The 17,486-nt window shown below is 44.4% G+C and overlaps 2 protein-coding genes and 1 long non-coding RNA gene across 3 annotated transcripts in view; 1 reads left to right on the plus strand and 2 right to left on the minus strand.

Annotated features, from left to right (window-relative positions):
• Positions 1-4,026, minus strand: part of LOC139567031 (uncharacterized) — a 141,355-nt gene extending 137,329 nt beyond the window's left edge. The window contains exon 1 of the long non-coding RNA XR_011673210.1: positions 3,449-4,026. This is a non-coding gene — a long non-coding RNA (uncharacterized lncRNA). The remainder of the gene's footprint in view (positions 1-3,448) is intronic.
• Positions 1-17,486, plus strand: part of LOC139567014 (zinc finger protein 180-like) — a 740,647-nt gene that overhangs the window by 542,784 nt on the left and 180,377 nt on the right. The window lies entirely within an intron of this gene.
• The window catches only part of LOC139567006 (zinc finger protein 180-like), a 497,856-nt gene that overhangs the window by 345,091 nt on the left and 135,279 nt on the right, over positions 1-17,486 (minus strand). The window lies entirely within an intron of this gene.

Here is a 17,486-nt window from a genome sequence, read left to right on the forward strand (position 1 = left end):
AGATACAGTAGAATAGGATAGAATACAGTATATACATATGAGATGAGTAATACATAGACTAATATACAGTAGGATAGAATACAGTATGTACATATGCGATGAGTAATACATAGACTAAGATACAGTAGAATAGGATAGAATACAGTATATACATATGAGATGAGTAATACATACTGATACAGTAGAATAGGATAGAATACAGTATATACATATGAGATGACTAAGATACAGTAGTATAGGATAGAATACAGTATATACATATGAGATGAGTAATGCATAGACAGATACAGTACAGTATATACATATGAGATGAGTGATACAGTAGAATAGGATACAGCATATACATATTAGATGAGTAATACATAGACTAAGATACAGTAGAATACAGTATATACATATGAGATGAGTAATGCCAGATATGGAAATATTATTAAAGTGACTAGTATTCCATTCCTTAAAGTGGCCAATGATTTCAAGTCTGTGTATGTAGGCAGCAGCCTCTCTGTGTTAGTGATGGATATTTAACAGTCCGATGGCCTTGAGATTGAAAAACAGCTTCTGTCTCTCGGTCCCAGCTTTAAAGCACCTGTACTGACATCGCCTTCTGGATGATAGCGGACTGAACAGGCAGTGGCTCGGGTAATAACAAAGAACAAATGTGTGTGCCTGAGGGGAAATTCACTTTATAACGGCCAAAAGGGGTGAGAAATTACACCAATATCAGTGGACAATTTGCACTAATGTAAATAAACATGGTTGATGGAACATATTCCCTTTTGCTGACGTGATGAACCGCTAAGGGGACACAAATATTTGCCATCTAAACCACGTGTGACCTCTCACCTCTCTGGCTGTAGAAGTGTTCTTCCTAACCAGTCCCTCAACAGCTCTCTGACTGAGCTCCAACCTCACTGGGTCTTCAGAGGAGAGGAAGGCTGAGGAGGGATGGAAGGATGAATGGATCAGTCAGTCAATAAAGTGTAGAGCTGCTGTCTGACAAAATCACTATTTTAGTAGTTCATTAAAGTAAATAAGGCTTTCTGACGCTGAATACCAACTATCAATCACTTAGATCATGTATTTTCAGGTAGAGATACATCCTTGGGACGTCCCTAGCCCGTTGAAGTTGACATTTAAAATGGCTAAGGTTAGGGGTTAAAGTTAGGGTTTAGGGTAGAGATGTCCCAAGGATCCCAGATAGCACTGACCATTGTGCATTCTTCTGTCTCTTTTACATAGCAGGTGATGGGTTCTGACTTCTGAACTTGAAAATATTAAATATCCTTATTATGTGAAATTGAATGAAACAATAATGTATGTTGATGCTAATATGATGTACAATATTCCATGATGTTTCTATATGATAACAATAGCGTAATATATTTAATTTGCCATATATTATTTTTTAACAGTTTCACTAATACATTTTTATTAACTTAATTATTATGATTCAACATCAGTTCACCGTCTCACCTCATACTGTATTGGAGCAGCAGCAGCTGACTGCCCAGTTCAACGTCAGTTCACCGTCTCACCTCATACTGTATTGGAGCAGCAGCAGCTGACTGCCCAGTTCAACGTCAGTTCACCGTCTCACCTCATACTGTATTGGAGCAGCAGCAGCTGACTGCCCGGTTCAACGTCAGTTCACCGTCTCACCTCATACTGTATTGGAGCAGCAGCAGCTGACTGCCCAGTTCAACGTCGGTTCACCGTCTCACCTCATACTGTATTGGAGCAGCAGCAGCTGACTGCCCAGTTCAACATCAGTTCACCGTCTCATCTCATACTGTATTGGAGCAGCAGCAGCTGACTGCCCAGTTCAACATCAGTTCACCGTCTCACCTCATACTGTATTGGAGCAGCAGCAGCTGACTGCCCAGTTCAACATCAGTTCACCGTCTCATCTCATACTGTATTGGAGCAGCAGCAGCTGACTGCCCAGTTCAACATCAGTTCACCGTCTCACCTCATACTGTATTTCATGTAATTTAATCTAGGTATGTTTCACCTTTAATGTAATCTAGGTATGTTTTGCCTTTAATGTAATGTAATCTAGGTATGTTTTGCCTTTAATGTAATGGAATCTAGGTATGTTTCACCTTTAATGTAATGGAATCTAGGTATGTTTTGCCTTTAATGTAATGGAATCTAGTTATGTTTTGTCTTTAATGTAATGGAATCTAGGTATGTTTTGCCTTTAATGTAATACAATCTAGGTATGTTTTGCCTTTAATGTAATGGAATCTAGGTATGCTTTGCCTTTAATGTAATGGAGTCTAGGTATGTTTTGCCTTTAATGTAATGGAATCTAGGTATGTTTTGCCTTTAATGTAATGGAATCTAGGTATGTTTTGCCTTTAATGTAATGGAATCTAGGTATGTTTAATGTAATGGAATCTAGGTATGTTTAATGTAATGGAATCTAGGTATGTTTAATGGCATGGAATCTAGGTATGTTTAATGTGATGGAGTAAAAATAATTGTCTGAGATCTAAGACATCTCGGTGCTCAAAGCGTCACATGGAACAACAGTAACCATAGTAACACAGTGGATAACATTCACAACATGGAACAACAGTAACCATAGTAACACATTGGATAACATTCAAGGCTACAGACTTACTTACAAGCCCTTAACCAAAAATAAGTCAAGAAAAATAAGTGTTAAGTAAAAAAATACAAAATAAAAGTAACAAATAATTAAACAGCAGCATTAAAATAACAATAGCAAGGCTATATACAGGGAGTACCGGTACAGAGTCAATGTACGGGGGCACCGGTTAGTCGAGGTAATATGTACATGTAGGTAGAGTTATAAATGCCTATAAATGTTAAACTGTTGTAACCCATCAGAACCCAAAATATAAGCTTTTTTTACTCCGTATAAACACAGAATAAAAGGAGCAAGCAGGTATGATTTTCTCTTTCATTTTGAGCCTACGGGAAGAAGGCACCAGAACCTACCGGGCTAACGCGTTTCCACTAGATAACACAACCACAAAGTGCATGAAAGCATGAGGTGTGGCTAACGTTTGCACACTTTCGCTAGCTACCAAGCTAGCATACAAACTCGGTTTCACAAAGTAGATCCTCCATATGATGTTGAGAAATAGTGCATTGTGGGTAGTGTAGAAGACCCCTCTTTTACGCTGCTGCTACTCTCTGTTTATTATCTATGAGTCACTTTAAGTGATTTCTTCAAGAAACAACTGCTGATTGCCCCTTTAAGACTACATACTGGGCTAATCTAATAGGAGATATTGAGGACTACAGTATCAGGCATTGTCATTTGGATGCATTTGATCAATTGTTAACGTTTTGTTGATGGTCCACTCTTGATGTTCTACATGTTACAGTGAAGCTTCAGCCATTCCTACAGAACAACATTAAAGTGTAGAACCCCTTTACTGCATATTGGTTCAACGACTGCAGAGACGGTACTTACTGGTGTTAAACAGATCTCCAACCTCCTCCTCTTCCTCCAATGTGACAGTCATCTCCCCCTCCTCCTCTTTCACTCCAAAAACTGCATCCTCCTCTTTCTCTCCTCCTCTTCTTTTACTGTAACATCCTCCTCCTTTTTCACTCTGAACGCATCTTCCTCTTCTTTCACTGTAACGTCTTTCTCTTCTTCTTTCACGGTAACAGCCTCACCCTCTACTTGTTTTTGTATTGTAACAGCCTCCTCTTCGTCCTCCTCTTTCACGAAAGCTTCTTTCTCCGTCCAGCAGACCACCTCTTCTTTAGCAGGAGGAGAGTAATTTAGTGAACTCATGGTCGGAGATGTTAGCTAGCTAGCATTGGTGACTAGCCTAGTTCTAAGCTAACTTAGCAAACCAGCTAGCTGACAAACAACGTAAATATATAATTAAATGGGCCAACAAGTACATACGACAGAAGTGTGTTTAATACACAGCGCCTAATATACACCAACACATTGTAAAGAGCGTGAATGCTGTAGCTATGTTTGCTCGAATGCTACCGAGGTGTCTGACTAGCTGTTGTTGTTGAAGGAGCGCCCCGTCCACTAGATTGGACGTCACACTGGCAGCATCGCCTGAACCTAAAAGAAGCAAATCGCCATCTGCTGACTGGAGTGGGCAACGCAGTTGAGGAACCAAACGTTTATTTTTCATTTATTTAATAAAAGTTTATTATTATATTAAGTCGTTCAAAGTGAAGCGTGTGTTGATTGATTCGTGTTTAATGAGTGAGAATTTAAAACAAACTTTACACCCACTACACATTTGCATTGAACCATACTTCTGACATGGATCATTTTGACCCCAGAGGCATATCTTTTATCATAGCCAAAATGTGGGTTATTCAATCTTTCCAATTTTTCATGACTTTGTCAATCAACTTGTTCTTAATGAATATAAATTCATGGTTTTGTGTTTCTGTATCAATATGGACTTTTAACAAATTCAAATCCTTTGGAGTCATGTTGACCCCAACCAAAAGCACATTTGATAAAAATGACGTTTATTTCAAATCAAAATCACATTTTATTGGTCACTTACACGTGTTTAGTAGATGTTATTGCGGGTGTAGTGAAATGCTTGTATTTCTAGCTCCGACAGTGTAGTAATATCTAACAAGTGATATCTAACAATTTCACAACATATAACCAATACACACACACATCTAAGTTTTTGAATCTAAGTTTCTCTGTAGACATGATCCATCCCACCAGAGGGTAGAGGGGCTCCTGTATCAGTGGTTTTGACCAGAAAGACACCTGCAAATACACAATATAGTGCCTCCCATGCACTCTCCTAAGATTGGACTTTTCTATACCAAGTATCGGGTATACAAAACTGCCAATGGTAGAAAATTCTGCCAGAGGTAGAAAACTCTGCCAGTGGTATACAGTGCATTCGTTAAGTATTCAGACACCTTCCTTTTTTCCACATTTTGTTACGTTACAGCCTTATTCTAAAATTGAATAATTTCCCCCCCTCATCATTCTACACACAATACCCCATAATGACAAACCAAAAACAGTTTTTATTTTTTTACATTTTTGCAAATGTATTTACTTAAGTATTCAGACCCTTTACTATGAGACTCGAAATTGAGCTCAGATGCATCCTGATTCCATTGATCATCCTTGAGATGTTTCTACAACTTGATTGGAGTCCACTTGTGGTAAATTCAATTGATTAGACATGATTTGGAAAGGCACACACCTGTCTATATAAGGTCACACAGATTACATTGCATGTCAGAGCAAAAACCAAGCAATGAGGTCAAAGGAATTGTCCATAGAGCTCTGAGACAGGATTGTGTCGAGGCACAGATCTGGGGAAAGGTATCAAAAAATGTCTTCAGCATTGAAGTTCCCCAAGAACACAGTGGCCTCCATCATTCTTAAATGGAAGAAGTTTGGAACCACCAAGACTCTTCCTAGAGCTGGCCGCCCGGCCAAACTGCGAAATCGGGGGAGAAGGGCCTTGGTCAAGGAGGTGAACAAGAACCCGATGTTCACTCTGACAGAGCTCCAGAGTTCCTCTGTGGAGATGGGAGAACCACCCAGAAGGACAACTATCTCTGCAGCACTCCACCAATCAGGCCTTAATGTAGCAATGATTAAATTGTCAATATTTATTTCAATGGACAATTCTGTGAACTGTTCTGTGAAAGCTGTCGGCTAGAGATGACATGCAGGAGCTTGCAGGGATTTGTAGTCTTGCATGTCATCTACTTTGATGCTAATTAGCATTTTAGAATCCGAGAGTAAAGAGACACAAATATATTGATACAAGTAATTGTATTTATTATGGATCCCCATTAGTTCCTGCCAAGGCAGCAGCTACTCTTCCTGGGGGTTTATTATGGATCCCCATTAGTTCCTGCCAAGGCAGCAGCTACTCTTCCTGGGGTTTATTATGGATCCCCATTAGTTCCTGCCAAGGCAGCAGCTACTCTTCCTGGGGTTTATTATGGATCCCCATTAGTTCCTGTCAAGGCAGCAGCTACTCTTCCTGGGGTTTATTATGGATCCCCATTAGTTCCTGTCAAGGCAGCATCTACTCTTCCTGGGATTTATTATGGATCCCCATTAGTTCCTGTCAAGGCAGCAGCTACTCTTCCTGGGATTTATTATGGATCCCCATTAGTTCCTGCCAAGGCAGCAGCTACTCTTCCTGGGGTTTATGATGGATCCCCATTAGTTACTGTCAAGGCAGCAGCTACTCTTCCTGGGATTTATTATGGATCCCCATTAGTTCCTGCCAAGGCAGCAGCTACTCTTCCTGGGGTTTATGATGGATCCCCATTAGTTCCTGTCAAGGCAGCAGCTACTCTTCCTGGGGTTTATGATGGATCCCCATTACTTCCTGCCTAGTAAGAAATAAGGTCAGGGACTGCCTGAACCGCACCTTTCGAGCAAAAGGTATAAATGATGGGTTATGAACTAACAGGTATAAATGATGGGTTATGAATTAACAAGTATAAATGATGGGTTATGAATTGACAGGTATAAATGATGGGTTATGAATTAACAGGTATAAATGATGGGTTATGAACTAACAGGTATAAATGATGGGTTATGAACCAACAGGTATAAATGATGGGTTATGAATTAACAAGTATAAATGATGGGTTATGAATTAACAGGTATAAATTATGGCTTATGAACTAACAGGTATAAATTATGGGTTATGAACTAACAGGTATAAATGATGAGTTATGAACTAACAGGTATAAATGATGGGTTATGAACTAACAGGTATAAATGATGGGTTATGAATTAAGAGGTATAAATTATGGGTTATGAACTAACAGGTCTAAATGATGGGTTATGAACTAACAGGTATAAATGATGGGTTATGAACTAACAGGTATAAATGATGGGTTATGAACTAACAGGTATAAATGATGGGTTATGAACTAACAGGTATAAATGATGGGTTATGAATTAACAGGTATAAATGATGGGTTATGAATTAACAGGTATAAATGATGGGTTATGAACTAACAGGTATAAATGATGGGTTATGAATTAACAAGTATAATAGATGGGTTATGAATTAACAAGTATAAATGATGGGTTATGAATTAACAGGTATAAATGATGGGTTATGAATTAACAAGTATAAATTATGGGTTATGAACTAACAGGTATAAATGATGGGTTATGAATTAACAGGTATAAATGATGGGTTATGAATTAACAAGTATAAGTGATGGGTTATGAATTAACAGGTATAAATGATGAGTTATGAATTAAGAGGTATAAATGATGGGTTATGAATGAACAAGTATAAATTATGGGTTATGAACTAACAGGTATAAATGATGGGTTATGAATTAACAGGTATAAATGATGGGTTATGAATTAACAGGTATAAATGATGGGTTATGAATTAACAGGTATAAATGATGGGTTATGAACTAACAGGTATAAATGATGGGTTACGAACTAACAGGTATAAATGATGGGTTATGAATTAACAGGTATAAATGATGGGTTATGAATTAACAGGTATAAATGATGGGTTATGAACTAACAGGTATAAATGATGGGTTATGAATTAACCAGTATAAATGATGGGTTATGAATTAACAGTTATAAATGATGGGTTATGAATTAACAGGTATAAATGATGGTTTATGAATTAACACATCCCCTGCGAGCCCAGGAATTTCAATACATTCAGGACTTCTTACGGTCCATGTGCAATATGCAAATATGATCCTTGCAATTATTCTATGTTCCTTGCAATTATTACAATATTTTCAAGTACATTTCATGACAGCAACATAATAATTAATTATTTCTGAACAACCATTTTTTATTTAATATCTATTAAGAGTATCTTATCAACTTTATTTCACTTGGTGATGTTTCATTATAGAGAAGATAACATGACAATACATGACATCTAAGTTGTTGGACAACTCATGTTATTCTGGTTAAACAGAGAGAGACTAGTTGATAATGGACTAACAGTTTAACAGTCTGAAGGACACAACTCATGTTATTCTGGTTAAACAGAGAGAGACTAGTTGATTATGGAGTGGGGATTTTTTTTCAATTATGAAATAATATGTCATGTTTACTCATACCCCAGCCAGCATTGTGAATGGTTAGGAAATAATATGTCATGTTTTACTCGTACCTCAACCAGCATTGTGAATGGTGTCTGAAGCGGTGACATACTAGACCATGGCAGTAAATCTCATACTTAGGTGTTTTTAGTTGTAATGACATTGCCCTCTTTGGGTACAGTGAGCACCATCCCCCTCTCTATCTCTCCTACATCCAGGCTGCTGTTAGGCAGGTCATACATTCCTGGAGGAGATTCTTCCTCATGGCCAGACAGTATAGAGAGAGAGTGAGTTTTCATAGAGCGAACAAAGGAATTTCTTCCACCTCACAGAAGTTGAGAATTTAACAATATTCATGTTCTGGAGAATGTATAAAAGGTCGGTAAAGTAGCCAGCTTCAAGAGAGCAAGAGTTGCACCCCTTCTGAAAAAACCTACACTCGATCCCTCCGATGTCAACAACTACAGACCAGTATCCCTTCTTTCTTTTCTCTCCAAAACTCTTGAACGTGCCGTCCTTGGCCAGCTCTCCTGCTATCTCTCTCAGAATGACCTTCTTGATCCAAATCAGTCAGGTTTCAAGACTAGTCATTCAACTGAGACTGCTCTTCTCTGTGTCACGGAGGTGCTCCGCACTGCTAAAGCTAACTCTCTCTCCTCTGCTCTCATCCTTCTAGACCTATCGGCTGCCTTTGATACTGTGAACCATCAGATCCTCCTCTCCACCCTCTCCCAGTTGGGCATCTCCGGCGCGGCCCACGCTTGGATTGCGTCCTACCTGACAGGTCGCTCCTACCAGGTGGCGTGGTGAGAATCTGTCTCCGCACCACGTGCTCTCACCACTGGTGTCCCCCAGGGCTCTGTTCTAGGCCCTCTCCTATTCTCGCTATACACCAAGTCACTTGGCTCTGTCATATCCTCACATGGTCTCTCCTATCATTGCTATGCAGACGACACACAATTAATCTTCTCCTTTCCCCCTTCTGATAACCAGGTGGCGAATCGCATCTCTGCATGTCTGGCAGACATATCAGTGTGGATGACGGATCACCACCTCAAGCTGAACCTCGGCAAGACGGAGCTGCTCTTCCTCCCAAGGAAGGACTGCCCGTTCCATGATCTCGCCATCACGGTTGACAACTCCATTGTGTCCTCCTCCCAGAGTGCTAAGAACCTTGGCGTGATCCTGGACAACACCTGTCAGGACCCGGTGCGAGAAACAGTCACTAATAATCGTCAGAACCCAGAAGATGAGGCAGACACAGCAGTACTAGAGATGGTGGTTTAATTAAAGAACAAAATCTTCAGGCAAAGAAACTAAATCCACAATGTCCAAAAATAAAGCCAAGAGGCACAAAATGGAAATCCTCCAAAATACAAAAGACACTCCACAAAGAGGGAAAAAACAGCAGGGAAAAAACAAACCTCAAAAGACTACTCAAAATATACACAAGAACTAAACCAGAGAACCTCTGGAAAATCCAATAAAAGAAATATCTGTAAAGAACAAGGCTTGGGCTGAGGCTGGGTGCTAACTTACAAACACTGAGCAAGGAACTGAGGAACACACAGGGTTTAAATACTAACAAGGGAATGACCTACAGGTGCAAACAATAATAAGAGCAAGAAAAACAAAAGGTACAAAAAAGGTGCAATGGGGACATCTAGTGACCAAAACCCGAACAGTCTTGGCCAAAACCTGACAGAATCCCCCTCCTAGGAACGGCTCCTGACGTTCCTACCAGCCTTCTCAGGGTGGAGGGTCCTGAACTGACGAATGAGGTCAGGGTCCAGTATGTCCTTGGCAGGAACCCAGGAGCGCTCCTCGGGACCGTAGCCTTCCCAGTCCACCAGATACTGCCAGGACCGCTGCACCCGGCGGGAATCCAGTATCCGGTGGACGGTATAAGCCGACTGGCCACCGATGACACGGGGCGGAGGGGGAGGTCTGCCTGCCGGGATAAGGGGAGAAAAAACAACAGGTTTTAATAAAGAAATGTGAAATGTTGGATTGATCTTAAGGGATCTGGGTAAGTGCAGGCGAAAAGTAACGGGATTGACTCTCCTGGCAATCTTAAAGGGACCGATGAACCTCTGGGACAGCTTGCGAGACTCCACCCGTAGTGGTAAGTTCTTAGTTGAGAGCCATACTCTCTGGCCGGGGTACAGGGTAGGACCGGGACGGCGACGTCTGTTGGCTTGTCGTTGGTACTGCTGAGAGGAACGCAGAAGATTAAGACGTGCCTTCTTCCACGTAAGCCGACAGCGTCTGATGAACCTCGAGGCTGAAGGCACTCTGACTTCTGCCTCCTGGTCCGGGAACAATAGAGGCGCATAGCCAAACTGACACTCATGCGGGGATATACCAGTGGAGGAGGAGCACAAGGTGTTGTGCGCGTACTCGGCCCAAACAATGAAGGATGACCATGTGGACGGGTTGTTGGAAACCATGCATCTGAGGGTGGTTTCCAGCTCCTGATTCATCCTCTCAGTTTGGCCATTGGACTCCGGATGGTACCCTGAAGATAAACTGGCCGTGGCCCCTATGAGTTGGCAGAAGGCCTTCCAAAACCTTGAGGCGAACTGGGGACCTCTGTCGGAAACCATATCTTGCGGAATCCCAAAGACTCGGAACACATGGTTAATCACCAACTCAGCTTTTTCCTTGGCAGAAGGTAATTTGGTCAAGGGAACAAACCTGGCCGCCTTAGAAAACCTGTCGATGATGACTAGGATCGTAGTATTACCATGGGACGGAGGAAGGCCAGTAATAAAGTCCAACGAGATATGGGACCAGGGTCGGTGGGGAATAGATAGAGGGTGAAGGAGTCCTTGAGGGCGGAGGTGAGAAGATTTGCCCTGGCAGCACACGGAACAGGCCTTGACGAAAGTGGCAACGTCTTCTTTTATGGTGGGCCACCAGAACTTACGCTGGATGAACTCCAAGGTGCGACCTACGCCCGGGTGACAGGTGAGGCGAGAGGAGTGCCCCCACAGAAGGACTTGGGACCTTGCTGCCTTGGGAACAAACAACCGATTAGCAGGACCTCCTCCAGGGCCCGGTTCGATGGCTTGAGCTTGTTTCACGGAATCCTCCACTTGCCACGAGATCGGAGCCACGATCTTAGCGGCCGGAAGGACAGTCATGTCAGTATCTTCTCGAATGGCAGGAGAGTAGATTCGTGACAAGGCGTCCGGTTTGAGATTCTTCGACCCGGGTCTATAGGTGAGGATAAACTGAAATCGGCTGAAGAAAAGAGACCATCGAGCTTGTCTGGAGTTCAACCGCTTCGCCTGCTGGATATACTCCAGATTTTTGTGGTCCGTAAGCACTTGAAACGGTTGAGAAGCCCCCTCGAGCCAGTGTCTCCATTCCTTCAATGCCATCTTAACCGCTAGGAGTTCACGATCCCCCACATCGTAATTCCTCTCGGCCGGGGTAAGCCGGTGAGAGAAGAAGGCGCAAGGATGAAGCTTCTTGTCTTCACCCCTCTGAGACAGGACAGCTCCAACCCCAACCTCTGATGCGTCTACCTCCACCACAAAAGGTTCATCCGCCGTTGGTAGTGTCAGGATGGGAGCAGAGAGGATGCGCTGCTTGAGTCCTTGGAAGGCCGTCTCAGCTTCTCTTCCCCACAGAAACCTTGTGTTGCCACCCTTGGTTACAGCTGAGAGAGGGGCTGCCACCGAGCTGAAGTTCTTGATGAACTTGCGGTAAAAGTTGGTGAAGCCCAGGAAACGCTGAACTTCCTTAACGGACTTGGGGGTGGGCCAATCCGCTACCGCCCCTACCTTCTTGGGGTCCATCTGGACTCGACCGGGTTCCACTATAAATCCCAGGAATTGTACTCGAGAGGAATGGAATTCACACTTTTCCGGCTTAACGTACAAATGGCTGTCTAGGAGGCGTTTGAGCACTTGTCTGACATGCTTAGTGTGTTCTTGAAGGGAGCTCGAAAAGATGAGGATGTCATCCAAGTAAACAAACACGAAGATGTTAAGCATATCCCTAAGCACATCGTTTATGAGCGCTTGGAACACAGCCGGGGCGTTGGTCAGGCCGAAGGGCATCACCGAGTATTCGTAGTGACCAGTAGGCGTGTTGAAAGCGGTCTTCCACTCGTCCCCGGGTTTGATCCGCACAAGATGGTATGCGTTCCGCAGGTCAAGCTTAGTGAAGACAACTGCTTCCTGGAGCAGCTCAAAGGCTGTGGCCATAAGGGGTAGCGGGTAGCGGTTACGGACGGTTATGGCATTGAGTCCCCGGTAGTCAATGCAAGGTCGTAATCCACCGTCTTTCTTGGCCACAAAGAAAAACCCTGCTCCCGCCGGCGAGGTAGATGGACGCATGAGGCCTGCTGCCAGAGCGTCCTTGATGTAGGTATCCATAGCAGCTCGTTCGGGAGGAGAAAGGGAAAAGATCCGACCCCTGGGAGGGCAGGTCCCCGGAAACAGGTCGATGGTGCAATCGTAAGGTCTATGGGGTGGTAGTTTGGTGGCCCTCTGTTTGCTAAATACCAGTTTGAGGTCATGGTAACACTCGGGAACTCGGGACAGGTCGATGGATTCTAGAGACTCGGAAGGGGAACTCTGGGAACTCGGGAAGATACAAGTGGCTTGGCACGTAGGACCCCACTGCTTGATAGTGCCCACAGACCAGTCGATGTGAGGGTTATGGCTGTGAAGCCAGGGATAACCAAGGACGAGAGGGAACTCGGAACAGGAGATCAGATGAAAGTTCATCACTTCCTGGTGTTGGGAAACTGAAAGTCGCAAGGGGGTAGTGGCACGAGTGACAAGTCCAGATCCCAAAGGGCTTCTATCCAACGTAGTAACCCTTATGGGGTCACTTAGAGGTTCAGAAGGAACGCCATTCTCCTTCGCCCAGACCCCATCCATGAAGTTACCTGCGGCTCCAGAGTCTACCAAGGCTTGAAGAGAAAACTCGTGGTCGTCCCAGGAAAGGGTAACTGGAATGAGCAGGCGGGAGTTGGATGGATGGGAGGAGGTTATGTTTCCCGTTACAGTCCTCCCAGGCCTGCACGGGAGAGTGCGTTTCCCTGGAGCCCGGGACACGTGGAGCGGAAATGGCCTGGTTTGCCGCAATATAGACAGCATCGCTCCCTCATCCGGCGGTCTCTCTCAGCCTGGGAGATGCGTCCAACCTGCATGGGTTCTGGTGGAGCCAGCGAGGATAAAGGTGGAGACTCGGAGCTGGAACCGATAGGAGCTAGGGTGAGCGGTCTACGGTTGAGTTCTCTCTCTCTCAGACGCTGGTCTATGCGTGAAGCCAACTTGATAAGGGACTCGAGGTTGTCCGGTGGTTCCCGAGTGGCCAGTTCATCTTGGATGGTGTCAGAAAGACCCTTCAAAAAACACACTGTGAGCGCCTCGTCGTTCCAGCCACTTGCTGCTGCCACAGTGCGGAACTGGATGGCATAGTCCGTCACGCTGCGCCGACCTTGGCGGAGAGTCAGGAGCTGTTTGGCTGAGTCAGGGCCGTTGGTAGGACCTTGAAACACTCGCTTGAATTCTTCAGCAAAGGTAGAGTAGCTGGCACAGCAGGGACTTTGGGCATCCCACACAGCAGTAGCCCAGGCTAGGGCTTTTTCCGACAGCAGGGTGATGATATATGCTATCTTGGACCGGTCGGTGGGAAACGACGATGGTTGCAGCTCAAAGGAGAGAGAACATTGGGTGAAAAACCCCTTACAAACACTCGGATCCCCTGAGAACCGCTGGGGAGGCGGCAGACGAGGTTCAGCCAGGGGGTTAACTGCCAGGGGCACTTGAATCTGATGAACTGGAGCAGAAGCGGGTGCCGGGGAAAGTTGATCCGAAATCTGCTTTATGGAAGTCAGCATCTCTGACAGAAGTTGAGAATGTCTAGCCATTAAGGCCTCTTGCTGAACCAGAGCAGCTTCGTGGCGTTGGACAGTCCCCTCGTGGTGGGACAACATGGAAAAAAGATCCTGGGTACTGGCTGCCTCTGGGTTCATTATAATGGCTCAGTGTTTCTGTCAGGACCCGGTGCGAGAAACAGTCACTAATAATCGTCAGAACCCAGAAGATGAGGCAGACACAGCAGTACTAGAGATGGTGGTTTAATTAAAGAACAAAATCTTCAGGCAAAGAAACTAAATCCACAATGTCCAAAAATAAAGCCAAGAGGCACAAAATGGAAATCCTCCAAAATACAAAAGACACTCCACAAAGAGGTAAAAAACAGCAGGGAAAAAACAAACCTCAAAAGACTACTCAAAATATACACAAGAACTAAACCAGAGAACCTCTGGAAAATCCAATAAAAGAAATATCTGTAAAGAACAAGGCTTGGGCTGAGGCTGGGTGCTAACTTACAAACACTGAGCAAGGAACTGAGGAACACACAGGGTTTAAATACTAACATACAAACATCAAGGCGGTGACCCGTTCCTGTAGGTTCATGCTCTACAACATTCGCAGAGTACGACCCTGCCTCACACAGGAAGCGGCGCAGGTCCCAATCCAGGCACTTGTCATCTCCCGTCTGGATTACTGCAACTCGCTGTTGGCTGGGCTCCCTGCCTGTGCCATTAAACCCCTACAACTCATCCAGAACGCCGCAGCCCGTCTGGTGTTCAACCTTCCCAAGTTCTCTCATGTCACCCCCCTCCTCCGCTCTCTCCACTGGCTTCCAGTTGAAGCTCGCATCCGCTACAAGACCATGGTGCTTGCCTACGGAGCTGTGAGGGGAACGGCACCTCCGTACCTTCAGGCTCTGATCAGGCCCTACACCCAAACAAGGGCACTGCGTTCATCCACCTCTGGCCTGCTCGCCTCTCTACCTCTGAGGAAGTACAGTTCCCGCTCAGCCCAGTCAAAACTGTTCGCTGCTCTGGCACCCCAATGGTGGAACAAACTCCCTCACGACGCCAGGTCAGCGGAGTCAATCACCACCTTCCGGAGACACCTGAAACCCCACCTCTTTAAGGAATACCTAGGATAGGATAAAGTAATCCTTCTAACCACCCCCCCCCCCCCCTTAAAAGAGTTAGATGCACTATTGTAAAGTGGTTGTTCCACTGGATATCATAAGGTGAATGCACCAATTTGTAAGTCGCTCTGGATAAGAGCGTCTGCTAAATGACTTAAATGTAAATGTAAATGGGACAGCCCTTTTCTATGTTCCAAATAAATCCCTACCTGTGTTTTCCTACTTCAGACCAAGCTTACCTCGATTACCGAGAGGGCTAAGGTTTGAGTATAGACCATGCTTCTCTCAATTACGAGAGTGCTAAGGTTTGAGTATAGACCATGCTTCTCTCAACTACGAGAGGGCTAATATTTGAGTATAGACCATGCTTCTCTCAACTACGAGAGTGCTAAGGTTTGAGTATAGACCATGCTTCTCTCAACTACGAGAGGGCTAATATTTGAGTATAGACCATGCTTCTCTCAACTACGAGAGGGCTAAGGTTTGAGTATAGACCATGCTTCTCTCAACTACGAGAGGGCTAAGGTTTGAGTATAGACCCAGCTTACCTCAACTACGAGAGGGCTAAGGTTTGAGTAGAGACCCAGCTTACCTCAACTACGAGAGGGCTAAGGTTTGAGTAGAGATCTTGCTTACCTCAACTCCTTGAGGGCTAAGGTTTGAGTAGAGACCCAGCTTACCTCAACTACGAGAGGGCTAAGGTTTGAGCCCATTGCTGAATTATTAACCATACCACGTGGTTAAACTCTGAGACTATCTAACCGACAGAATAAGAACAAATCTGTGATACTAATTACTAGTCTGCAGCTAGGAATTGGGTATCATTGAACGCGAAGACCGACAACCGCCAAAACATCTATTCTATAACAACATTGCTGAATGTTACTCTGAACTATCCATTCTAACCACGGCAGAGAGAGCGAGAGGGCGGACAAACTCTCCAACAGAAACAAACTTTCCAACAGAGATCAAGACGACACACTAAGCGTAAATACACTGCTCAAAGATATAAAGGGAACACTTAAACAACACAATGTAACTCCAAGTCAATCACACTTCTGTGAAATCAAACTGTCCACTTAGGAGGCAACACTGATTGACAATACATTTCACATGCTGTTGTGCAAATGGAATAGACAAAAGGTGGAAATTATAGGCAATTAGCAAGACACCCCCAATAAAGGAATGGTTCTGCAGGTGGTGACCACAGACCACTTCTTAGTTCCTATGCTTCCTGGCTGATGTTTTGGTCACTTTTGAATGCTGGCGGTGCTTTCACTCTAGTGGTAGCATGACACGGAGTCTACAACCCACACAAGTGGCTCAGGTAGTGCAGTTCATCCAGGATGGCACATCAATGCGAGCTGTGGCAAAAAGGTTTGCTGTGTCTGTCAGCGTAGTGTCCAGAGGATGGAAATGAAATGAAATGAAATGCATGAAATGTATTGTCAATCAGTGTTGCTTCCTAAGTGGACAGTTTGATTTCACAGAAGTGTGATTGACTTGGAGTTACATTGTGTTGTTTAAGTGTTCCCTTTATTTTTTTGAGCAGTGTATATACAGTGGGGCAAAAAAGTATTTAGTCAGCCACCAATTGTGCAAGTTCTCCGACTTAAAAAGATGAGAGAGGCCTGTAATTTTCATCATAGGTACACTTCAACTATGACAGACAAAATGAGAAGAAAATAAATCCAGAAAATCACATTGTAGGATTTTTAATTTATTTATTTGCAAATTATGATGGAAAATAAGTATTTGGTCAATAACAAAAGTTATTCTGCCTCTGATCTGACAGACTCACCAAACAGAGAACATCCCTGGTCGTCCCTACAGCCTCTGATCTGACGGACTCACTAAACACAAATGCTTCGTTTGTAAATGATGTCTGAGTGTTGGAGTGTGCCCCTGGCTATCCGTAAATAAAAAAACAAGAACATGGTGCCATCTGGTTTGCTTAATATTTTTTATTTTGTTTTATTTTTTAATTGTATCCCCCTTTTCTCCCCAATTTTCGTGGTATCCAATCGCTAGTAATTACTATCTTGTCTCATCGCTACAACTCCCGTACGGGCTCGGGAGAGATGAAGGTCGAAAGCCATGCATCCTCCGAAGCACAACCCAACCAAGCCGCACTGCTTCTTAACACAGCGCGCCTCCAACCCGGAAGCCAGCCGCACCAATGTGTCGGAGGAAACACCGTGCACCTGGCCCCCTTGGTTAGCGCGCACTGCGCCTGGCCCGCCACAGGAGTCGCTGGAGCGCGATGAGACAAGGATATCCCTACCGGCCAAACCCTCCCTAACCCGGACGACGCTAGGCCAATTGTGCGTCGCCCCACGGTCGCGGCCGGCTGCGACAGAGCCTGGGCGCGAACCCAGAGACTCTGGTGGCGCAGCTAGCACTGCGATGCAGTGCCCTAGACCACTGCGCCACCCGGGAGGCCCTGGTTTGCT

This window comes from Salvelinus alpinus, unplaced genomic scaffold, assembly GCF_045679555.1.
Source record: "Salvelinus alpinus unplaced genomic scaffold, SLU_Salpinus.1 scaffold_40, whole genome shotgun sequence".
Lineage (NCBI taxonomy): Eukaryota > Metazoa > Chordata > Actinopteri > Salmoniformes > Salmonidae > Salvelinus > Salvelinus alpinus.